At 35.2% G+C, this 12,135-nt stretch overlaps 1 protein-coding gene across 1 annotated transcript in view; it reads right to left on the bottom strand.

Annotated features, from left to right (window-relative positions):
• The window catches only part of NEGR1 (neuronal growth regulator 1), an 849,377-nt gene that overhangs the window by 606,767 nt on the left and 230,475 nt on the right, over positions 1 to 12,135 (bottom strand). The gene's annotated exons all lie outside the window — the stretch shown is intronic.

Raw genomic sequence — 12,135 nt, 5'->3', positions numbered from 1 at the left:
TCACAACAATACTAGGATTGAGACTTATATCTCTCCCATGATCTCACTGGATTTAGTATAATTTCCTCTTCTTTATAGATATAGATGGGGCTCAGGAAGCCTGAATGTTTTTCTTAAAATAGCTAATAAATCATGGAGTTCAGACTCAAAAGCCTATTTATTTATTTAGTTAGTTTTTAGAATTTAGTCATTCCTATGCACCAAGACTTAGAAGTGAGCAAGAATGGGTGGGGGTAGGGAAGCCAGGGGCGAGGTTAGGAAAGGGTACTCAGAAAGAAAACATGTAAAGGGTTAAGGTTAAAGGCTTCTCTAAAAATGAAATTCACTAACATGAATTGATAAGGCCTCTGAGCCAGCTTGGCACTTTATTATTTCATTAAATCTCCACAAAAATTCTGTATGAACTTAGGTCCTTTTACAACCCTTGTTTTACAGACGAGGAAAGAGAGACTGGAAAGTTAGAATAATTTATGAAAGGTCATGTGGCCCTTGAGTGGTCGAATTGGGACAGTTTCCCATTTCTGTTGTCTCTCAGGAGAGTTCTTCCCAAGGCCTCATTCACTGTTTTGCAACTGTTTCACAAATCACAGATGGATAGATTTAGGAATAACTTTACATGTAAGGAACATGGTTCCTTGATTATGGTACATGATTATGGTACATGAATCAAAAGTTGTTTTCTCCCATGCAAGAACCGGTTGGTTCTATCAAAAATCATGTCAACAGTTTACAACTCCTGAAAAGGCACTCTGATTTAGCATAAGTACATTTTAGTGAGTCCTGATGTAATGCTGTGAGAAAAGAATTGTTCACAGCAATCTGTCTTCCTAGACTGATTACTTAGATATTCTATATAAACTATTTATTTATATAGAAATGAGTTTGGTCTTGAGATGTAAAACCTCTATGGAAAAGTTTGAAGCGTTCCCAATAAGCATTTAACATTTCTGAATGTCACAAATGTTTATATGGTTCTATATCCTCCTAGCAAAAAAGGTGCACACCTACAGCATTACAATTAAAAGCTACATTAAACTACACAGATGGAAAATTAAATATTTATATTTATGTAAAAATTGTGTTCTATTATGTTATTACATTAGGATGTTCGAAAGCAAAGAAATATATTTCTAAACTGTTTCTCTCAGCTGTAAAGCTCGTTATAAGAAGATGAAAATTAAGCATACTGTAAATAGGTCAAATAACTAAAAATAACCAACGTAGTTAATTTTTTTTTGTTTGTTTTTTAAAAAGGCAGGGTATGATTAAGTATATATTAATTTAACATGCGTAGCAGTCAAGCAGAGAAAAAGGTAGTAAAATAAGAGCTTTTTAAAATGGACGATGTAAACTTTATATTTTTTACTTACCAAAAATATTGCTACTTTCTCAGATAACGCATCAGATCTATTTGATGGAACAAGGATGATGGTAGTGCTTGGACTTTGTGCTCTTCCCCATGACCACATCCTGCCACTTCAACACAGACCTCTGTGGTAAAGGAATTTGTATCTGGATATTTGCCTTAAATATATAGGTTTTTAAAAATGACCTCTTATATTTTAAGCATAAAATCCAGGAAACAAAAAAGAGTGAAACTGACTTGAGTACAACAGAATTTGAACCAGATATAAGGATGGATATTTAATAGAAATAAATTCAAAATACAGTTTAAGACCATATTAGAAAAAGATAATTGCGCTTTTTTAATTGAGCACCTACTATACTTTTGGTGTTACTAACAATTTATTTTATAACGATTTCATTGAATTTTTACAACACAATGGAGTCCATATAATTGTTATTTCCACTGTTCACACAGGAAGAAACACGTATTTACTCAAGCCACATATCTAATAATGGATAGAGCCAGGATATAAACCTAGACAACTAAACAGCAGAACCAGACCTCTTTTTACTCTTTGTTAAAGCAGGTATGTTGCAGCAGTTCTTTGGAAGACATTCTTCTTTCCAAACTTAACCTACAATTGCCTCTGTTATCACTCTTTGCCATTTTTTACTTCCTTTATTAACACACAGAGAGGAAACAATGGAATTAATTTTATGTTTAGAATCAGGCCACAAACCATTTCATAGATATGTGTACAAAACTGATTCAGTCTGTACCACTGCAAACTCCTGAATGCATTTTCCTCACGTGCGGCACAGGCATTATTTCACTTTTATATAATATTAAGCAATATGTAACAATGTAACACAACTCTATTAATAAGTGTACTTTCAGAATGTAATATTTGCCAGGTCATTTATTTTCATTTGCTCCCTGAACCATATGCAATTAGCAAAGCACCATTTTTGGTGTTTATGATTACCGCTCAAAGTTGCTGCCACCTGCTGGTGGTATGCCCTTATTATAAGAGAGCTAAAATTTCTTTTGCTAAGCCTATATTCTAGGGTTTGTAATTCTTAGCTATTTCCTAAATACTATATCCCCATGTGTTAGACCTTAGCAAAGGTGTTACATAATTGGTAAGTAGTGGAGCAAGGTTTAAAAAGTTTAAAGTATGAATCTAACCAAAGCTGTTAACCACTATTCTATAGTGGTTTCCTCTTTAGAAAAATCTTTACATAAGTCTGTACATCCATACTACTGAATGTCCTTCAGTGGTAAATAAGGATGAGCTAGTTCTACAAACGCTGGTGAGGATAAAATTCCATGATGTAGTTTTTAAGACAAAAAAAGGGGGGCAAAACATTACTTACATAAATCATATGATTATGTTTATTTAAAGAATAAATTACAGATTTATATGTTTATATATAAATGTGTATATGTTTATATATATTTATATGTTTAAGCTAAGATTAGAGTTAGCCCATTCCCATGGGAGGTTCATATTTCTTCCACAAAACCATGATGCTTCCATAAAAAATGTAGTTTTCAAGGTCAAGGGAACTATTCAGTAAGTCAGGACACTTAGCTGTGACAATGTATTCTGCCACTGAGTATGCAAGCTCAGGCATATTTTTTTTTAATCCCTCATATAATATTTCTATCTGCAAATGATTTCTGCTCAAAAACTCTGGTAAAACTTTTGACAAAAAATATCACTCTGTCTTCAAAAAGTTTGTGGTCCTTTTAAATAATCACTCCTTAGTGAGCTCTGATGATAACTGAAGTAAAGCATGCAAAGATCTTTGCGCTCCAAGAAACAACATTAGAAAAAAAACAGGAAAGATGTTATTACGGATGCTCCATGAGTAACATATTTTAATAAAATAAAGAGATTCCAACGTAACAACTGAATACAAGTCGCTGAACGAATACAAGACACTGCTAGATTCTTGAAGAATGTGACATTCAAGTCATTGAAGATTCTACTATCGAGTAGTAGACAAGGAGAACATTCACATATAACAATCATATGAGTCAGATTATGATAAATTATGTATTATGAATATAAACAAAATAAATTGTGCATTCATGAAAGGGAAATTTTCCCAAGGAATGAAAGCAGTAGAATCTGACCTAGACTTTGAAAAATTATTAAGACCTTACCAGGTAACAATGTCAGGAATGGCCATTCCAGACAAAAAGAACAGAATGAGTCAAGACATGGAGGTACAACAGATTGTGAAAAGTTCGGAAAACAGCAAATTATGCAATGTAATAGTTCAGGATATGTTAGGACAACAGTAGATGATAACAGTGATGGCCTGATGTTGAAGGCATGTGAATGTTATGCTGAGGACCACTTCTTTCCTGTAAGGACTGAGAAGCCACGGAGGTTTCTGATCAAGAAAGTGACATGGACATGTCTTCATTTCAAAGAGAACACCATAGAAGCAAGATAAAGAATGGATGAATGGATGTGGAGTGGCTATGTCAGATGTCCAGATACGAAATCATGCTAGCAACAAGAAAATAAGCAAGAGAAAACATGAAATATTTCAGAGGTAGGCTCTTGCTAAAGCTATAAAATGAAGAAGTACATTTCTTCAGACTTCTAATTTTCCAACACTAATCTATTTAACTCTAAGAACCGTCTAAGTGTTGAAGAGAAAAACAACAATAACTACAAAATACTTTGTGTTCCCGGATACTAGCTCAATATTGTGATCAAGAGGACTACCAGGCAGAATCCCTGAAGGATATAAAGCGTAATAAAGAAAAGTCTCAGCAACTTGATAAGAGGAACGAATACAACATTAAGGAATAAATACTCAAGGACTATCTTCTCGTAATAAGTGCCACACCAACAGCATGTCAAGAAGTAGAGAGGAGATCTTCAGATTCACAGAAATATGGAATTTTTTTATGATCAGAGGGGTTTAAAGACTTACTCAGTTTTTACTTCTGCTGATAAATCATTGGTAATTCTGGCAATATATTTAAGAAGAGTTTCTGATGATAGAAAATGCTGGTGTGGGCATTTAACTCAGAAGTGTATTTCCTATACATCCTGAGATAAATGAAAAATGTAGTAGGCAATATACACAGCTGTGAAACATAATTGCTAGACCCCTATGCAGCTGAAAAGAAGTAAGATATTAGGGCATATACAAAACCTGCAATAATTCCATTTCCTGAAAAATACACTTAAACCACATATTTTTACACTTAACTATTTGTTATCTATAGATTCTGTAATACAGGTTATAATTGCCAATTCCAAAATATATTTGGAACTCTTTGCTGGTAAAGGCTTTGTCAAAGTCTTCCCCTGAATCCCACATAGTGGCTCACAAAGTGCTAGAGAATAATGCAAGCCAGATAAACACTTGTTACATTAGAGGGAAGAAAATTCTCAGACGAATCTGCAATAGGCAGGAGCATCACAGTAGCCCAGAATCACACAGAACGAACCATTCTACAGAATCACTCCCTCTGAGGACTGCATTCACAGTGCACAGAGCCAGCACTCAAGCACCACTTAAATAAAAACACCTCCTTGAATGAATTGGCAACAATAGACCCTGAGTATAAAATGGAAATGGAATAGATGCTGATTATGATGAACCTGTCAGCCGGCTAACCCTCGGCAGTTAAACTGGCAAGTGCAGTAAGAGCACTGACGAAAAAAATCAGAGAACAAGTCCATCAACTCTGAACCTCACTGAAAGGAAAGAAATTGGGAGTGTGTGTGTGTGTGTGTGTGTGTGTGTGTGTATGCATACGCATGCAAGAAAGAAAGATCTAATGACTATTACAAGGTTCTTGTAATGAAATATGTGACTAAGTACATGCAGATTATGATGAATGTCAAAGAAAACTCCAGTTGAGGTTGTGAAAAACAGCCACTTTAAATTTGGTTAAATATTAAATCCAACTCAAATTACATCTTGCAACTATGTCTAGGACATCATTTTCATAATTTTCGACATTCCTCTCTCCACTAAAGACCATGGCTAAGGAAGACCCAATCAAAGCAGCCTATCCCCTGTGGGGCCATCAACCTAATAGTCTGGTTTCTGTTTAGGTTCATCCATATGTCAGTGTGTTTCCAGTAGCCAGTGCCACTTTGGGATTCTAATTGGGATTTGTCAGGAAAGGGACATTTGCCTGAGAATATCAATTTCCCTACAGACAAAGTAGCAATTAATTAATCTAAAAGTTAAACTGAGCATGAAATAATTATAAATATACTATAGGTATATCAGATTGGTTTTAGCCATCAATTCTTTTTTGCACTTGTTTGTAATAGACTAAATCCCAATCCTATTGCCCCAGTCCTTTATCTTTCATGTCCTTTTTCTGTCCCTGCAGGTACTCTACCAGCATGTTGTGCAGGGATTTAGATTTCCTCTATACGTGTTTAATGCCCAGTTAATATATACCTGTAGTACTTTCCTGTCTTGATTACAAATACTTGGGATTTTATAGTTTTTGTTTACTTTGCTTCTAACCCATATTTTCTCTTTTCTTCTGCATTTTTGTTTTGTTTTGTTTCTATTTTTGTTTTCTGGTCTTCTGAAGTTGCACAGTCCATTAAATTGGGATGGTATCCTTTGTGAATTATTTGCATATTCAAAGACTGAGGACTAAACATGGATAGCAAGGCACCCCAATGTTCTTTTTTTTTCTTAAAGATTTTATTTATTTACTTGAGAGAGAGTAAGCGAGAGAGAGAGAGAGAGAGAGGAGAGCACGAGCGGGGAAGAGGGGCTGAGGGAGAGGGAGAAGCAGACTCCCTGCTGAGCAGGGAGCCCAATGCAGGGCTCGATCCCAGGACCTGGGATCATGACCTGAGCTGAAGGCAGACACTTAACTGACTGAGCCACCCAGGTGTCCTGACACCCTAATGTCCGAAAGTGAGATGCTAAGTCACTTATGTGCTATTGCTTCCAAGTGTGTAGTCAGATACTGGTTTCGTGACCACAGGCCTTAAAGGTATAACAGATTGATACTGAAGAGACTGGGAATTTTTTTTTAAGAAATGTTTGCAGGCCTGTGGGCGTACATCTCTACCTCATGTCAGGTGAAAGGGTCTTCAACAGTCATAGTATGGGGGGGAGAGGGTCTTTGAGCCACAGATACAAAGGAAAGATATTATGTCAACCTTGTTTCTCAAACAGCAGAGAGAGGTGAGAAGGCCATGTAAGGAATTTCCCCGGAGTTCTCAGAGCAAAGGGGCATGAGTATTTAACTTGCAATATTTGTAGACCATGATGGAGAAAAAGCCAGCCTGGGATGACTTAGAGGCATTTAACCTTAGGAAACTGCTTCTTAGGTCATAGTAAACCTATGGAAATTATAGAACAAGAGGGAAATGAACAATATTGAGCCAGAGAATGCATATGTTGTATAAGAAGTGCAGTTGGATATTCCTAGTGCAGATATGTCTAAAGAAAACATTTGAGAAAGTATTAGTTTTGAACATCTGCCAAGTAAAGAGAACGCTGGATATCACATTACAATAGCACGAGTCAAAAAATAACTTCTTTGCTTCTTATCTCTCCTCAGCCCCTCTTCTTCTTCATCAACACTGAAAAGCTCAGAAATCACACAAGCACTAGACAACGAAATAGAGAAATCAAAGTCACCTGCCAATCCTCACACCCTCCTTCCCACAACGGACTACAAGTTCAAATCACGTCAAAGCTGGGGGAATGAAATTTGGAATTTTGTATATTACACTTGCCTAGAAGTAGCAGACACATCAGCTCTTCACATACACATGATTTCTGACTAACAGTGACCAGGACACTTTTATTACTTCAGACCATCCAGAAAATTCAAAGGATCAGTGCCGGGTAACATCCAATTTACCTGATCTCTCTAACAGTTTCAAACAAACATGAGGGACAGGGACAGATATAAAACTGTTTTGTGCTGCACTCATAGAGTTTCACTTTTTTTTTTATTATGTTATCTTAATCACCATACATTAACATCATTAGTTTTTGATGTAGAGTTCCATGATTCATTGTTTGCGTATAACACCCAGTGCTCCATGCAGTACGTGCCCTCTTTAATACCCATCACCAGCCTAACCCATCCCCCGACCCCCCTCCCCTCTAGAACCCTGTTTGTTTCTCAGAGTCCATAGTCTCTCATGGTTCGTCTCCCCCTCTGATTTCCCCCCCTTCATTCTTCCCCTCCTGCTATCTTCTTTTTTTTTTAAACATATATTGCATTATTTGTTTCAGAGGTACAGATCTGTGATTCAACAGTCTTACACAATTCACAGCGCTCACCACAGCACATACCCTCCCCAATGTCTATCACCCAGCCACCCATGCCTCCCACCCCCCACCACTCCGGCAACCCTTTTTAAAGCACTTTTTAAAGTTCACTTTTTAAAGCACACCTAGTCATTTACATATGACTCCTTTGGGGGCAACCTATCAGGCCACATATTCCTAAGAACAAGTACCAGTTGTCCAGGCCATCTGTTACCTAACCTTTAGGACATGAAGGCTCCTCCCCTACTCCTCCCCCAATTCATTCCTGAGCTTTCCTCACAACTTTTTTTCCTCCTGTAATTAGTAATCTCTGGATTATCTCATACTTTCCTTTTTCCTCTTTCAGCCTTTCATAAATAGCTTCCTTAATCAAATCTCTGTTTGAAATAACTAGCATTGCTTTTGGTTTCCTGACTGAGCCCTGCTGATATACTCACTAACTCTGGATTATATATCATATATCGATACATTAATGTATATTAAAATATATTCATAATTTTTAAATGACTTCAGAATGAATATCAAGAGTCAATTTAACTCAAGTAAAGGAAACTAAAAGTTAAATTGAACACATTCCTTAAAATAAACTATATAGTCAATAGCAAAAAAATCAGCATAATTGTGTTGGCGCTGCTAAGAACCATACCATTACATGTTTGCGGTTACATGCTATTTGAGTTTTTCTTTCTTTTTACCTTCTCAACATAATTCTGACCTTGTTCAGCATAACATAACAGTTTTAAGACTGAAATCTATTTTTTTCATAAGTAATGCAAGAAAGTTATTCAAAGTTTCTCAGATGGTTTGTATATATATTATATATATATATAATATATATATAGTAAAATCTAATAATGGCCACTGGAAAGTACATCTTAGTAGCAGAAAGAAAGTAGTATATGAGAAAATATTTAATATTGCATCAAATAATCTATTTAAAACTAGAAACAAGTTTTATAAGTCAGTGTCTATCCTGTCTACTTGTAGGGCATCCAAATATGTCACATTTCATAAGTTTCTTTATTACTAGCAACAGAACAAATTCCATACCCAAAGTGGAAGATCCTGAAGAGAAGAGCGTTAGAGAGATTTGAAGGAAATTTATGTAATTTTGTGTAGACCTATCTACAAAGGTTTTGAAATAATATCTTAAAATGACATGGGTTGTCCAGGTATATTTTGCCAGACTGTGAGAAAATATGATTTCATCAAGTGTTGTAAATTCCTTTGGAAAATGAATGAAACCTGTTCAATCTGAAATAAGACACTTGAGAGGAAAGAAAAGCATCAATGGAAAAGATAATGATCCAATAGGGAAAATAGAGACAGAAAGATTCAGTGTCTTAAAAGAGAAAAATTAATGGGGAAAAAAAACCTGTATTTTTTTTTTTTTTGGACCTATAAAAAGTCATTTAATGTACATTCCAGGATGGCCAACACAAGCTGGTTAGGTAATTAGCCTTTGAAGAGTTTATTTTTTGTTTGTTTGTTTGTTTTGTTTTACAGTCATATAAAAAATTTGCCTTGTTAAAAAAAAGAGAACTCTAACAAAAAACATATCCACCAATGGGCTTGTGTTTTTTTTTTTCCACATTCAGGTTTGCAAGATAATTAAAAATATATACCTATTCATCTTTGAGCATAGCACTGTCTATTAGCCAATCAGTTTTGGCAATACACTGCACAGAGGTATACCACCATTGGTTTTTGACATTAAGTTATCTTTAAGCTTATCAACTATTCTGACAAGTGGAGGCAGCTTGGTACCCAGTCCCTGGAAAGCATTTGCAGGATTTACTACCTGTTTGCCCAACACCTTTTCAATGGTGATAGGTCTGGGCACATACTTATTAATCCAAAGATCCAAGGATATCTTCTTTTTTTTTTTTTTTAAAGATTTTATTTATTTATTTGAGAGAGAGAATGAGATAGAGACAGAGAGAGCATGAGACGGGGGAGCGTCAGAGAGGGAAGCAGACTTCCTGCTGAGCAGGGAGCCTGATGCGGGACTGGATCCCGGGACTCCAGGATCATGACCTGAGCTGAAGGCAGTCGCTTAACCAACTGAGCCACCCAGGCGCCCTCTTCTTTCTTTCTTTTTTTTTTTTTTTTTAAAGTAGGCTCCACACCTAGTGTGGAACCCAACACAGGGTTTGAACTCATGACCCAGAGATCAGGACCTGAGCTGAGATCAAGAGTCAGATGCTTAACTGACTGAGCCACCCAAGCGCCCCACCAAAAATATCTTAATGCTTGAGCTGGGGTCAAAGGAGCAGAGAGGTCCAAGTGAAGACACCTTTTCAAAAACTCTATAAACAAATCATCATCACACTCCTTCAGTGCTGTCACCCAGTCTTTGCTGCCTAGGGGAAACCTGTATTTCTATCAAACAAATCATTCAACCACGACATTCATTCCTACATATGTAACTATTAGCTTTGGTCCTATATAAATGTCCTATAATTGAACAGGAGGTAAAGTTTGAGAGAGAGAGTAAATACTGAAAATCTAGGAAAGTGAATTTGACACTTAAAGGATGAATTGATAAAAATTAAGTATTTTGAAGATGCATCAAGAGGAATAAAGCCAAGAACAAATGAAGAACTGAAGTATATCAGTTTACAATTTTAAAATATCTTTCTTATGGAAGGGTATAAAAGGAACAATAAACTGCCTTCGGAAAGAGATGATTCTTTTGTTCAATCACAATGAGTTTAGGTCACTGCAATCCTTCAAAATGATAAACAAATTATAGGTTCTAGATTATAGCCAGATAAATGACCTGAAGCAATAAGCATCTATTTTAGAATAGATTAGAGCAGGTAAATGATTCAATTTAGTCAGCAGTAAATGAAATCTTTAGTTGTTTAAAACTTTTAACCATTAAAGAAAAAACATTAAAAAGGAAAATAAGATATAAACCTTTTTCAGATAGTAAAGAAAAATACTTTTGTACAACCTTTACAGAGTTCTACATGTAGCATGCTTTATTTGACCAGGATAAAAACAGCTCAAATATGCCAGACATTAGAGAAAGGAAATATTAAATAAAAATAAGGACATTCGTTAGAAAGAAACTCAATGCATAAAAAAATGAATCCTAATAATATGGTCAGAAGGTCTATAATAAGTAACAAAGAAAAATATTGTGGGCAAAAATATCAGAATGCTGTATTAAAGACTATCTGAGATGCAGTCTGTGACTATAAACATCCATCTCCCTCAAATATCTATCATTTTCAAATAGGCAGAATGGTACACAGATTGTAAGAAAGATTAACCACCCTCCCACATTTACCATCAAAAAGCTCAGATTACTTTAAATTGAGCATTCTCATATTCCTGGCCTCTGCCCAAGTTCATTTTAAAGATTAGTTTTTGCAGTTCTCTTCTCGTTTTTCCATACCAGCAATCTGTTCTTAGCCTTTTAAATATCTACTCAGCCATTTCGGCAAGCATTTCAAACACACAGAAGGATGAAATTTAATATTAATAAAATATCCAAAGTTAAATCCCTAGATAAAAATTTCAATATTTATCTCTGAGTATCTCTTGTAACCCAGTATGTAAGTACATCAAAATTGGAGCAGAAATAGAGTTAAAAATCTGAAGGAAGGTCATTTGATTCTAATGAGTAATTATGCTAGATAATTCTATTTTCTAAAATCATATCCAGTCCATGATTTTAAATAACATATATTGATAAATAAATATTCATTTTAATATAAAAATTAATATGATAGCTTGATATTATGCATCATTCAGATACCAATAAATATGAATTTCATAAATTATCAGTAAACTACTAGAACTCAAATTAAAAACAGCTTTCCAGTCTTTCATAATAATATATGATGCTAAAATAAGTTTCTTTTTGAAAGGCTGAGTTTGATCAGTACTTATTTAAATTCACAAGGAGTATTTCTATTATAAGCAATCATTCAATTCTTATGTATTAAAAACATGGAAATTACAGAAATCAAATTTTTCAGGTTGAGAAATTTATATTTATTAAGGGTTACTATTAATACCCTAATAAGCATCTGATTTATCCAATGACACTCAATATTTTTAATTTTTATTATACATTGGTGGTCGTTAAGTCTTTATCCCCTCAGGTAGATGAAATGTCCTGTATTGAAGAATATTGTACCAAATATGTAAACACCCTTCATTTGCACAGAAAGAAAATAAAATCTGCTTAGCCAGGCACTCAAGGCCCTCTAGAGTTGAGCTTTATCTGTCATGTATGAGGCAGCCTAAATGGACCAACTACTTCTTATTTCTCTGACTCCAGCTTTTGCTGTCTGGCTGTTCTATCCACCTGCAATGCTCTTCCCCATCTCTCATCTTACACTTTTTTCTAAGTGTTCGAAATCTAGCCAACCAATGCATTCTTGAGAACTCTCAAGCACAAAATTCTTTTCTTAAAGCTTTTTTTTTTTTTAATCCCTTGCCAGAAGTGATATGAACAGCACTGAATTCCCA

This window comes from Mirounga leonina, unplaced genomic scaffold (assembly GCF_011800145.1).
Source record: "Mirounga leonina isolate KUSES-001 unplaced genomic scaffold, KU_Mleo_1.0 Mir_173, whole genome shotgun sequence".
NCBI lineage: Eukaryota > Metazoa > Chordata > Mammalia > Carnivora > Phocidae > Mirounga > Mirounga leonina.
Note: the sequence above shows the minus strand (reverse complement) of the source record. Positions and strands in the feature narration are given on the sequence as shown.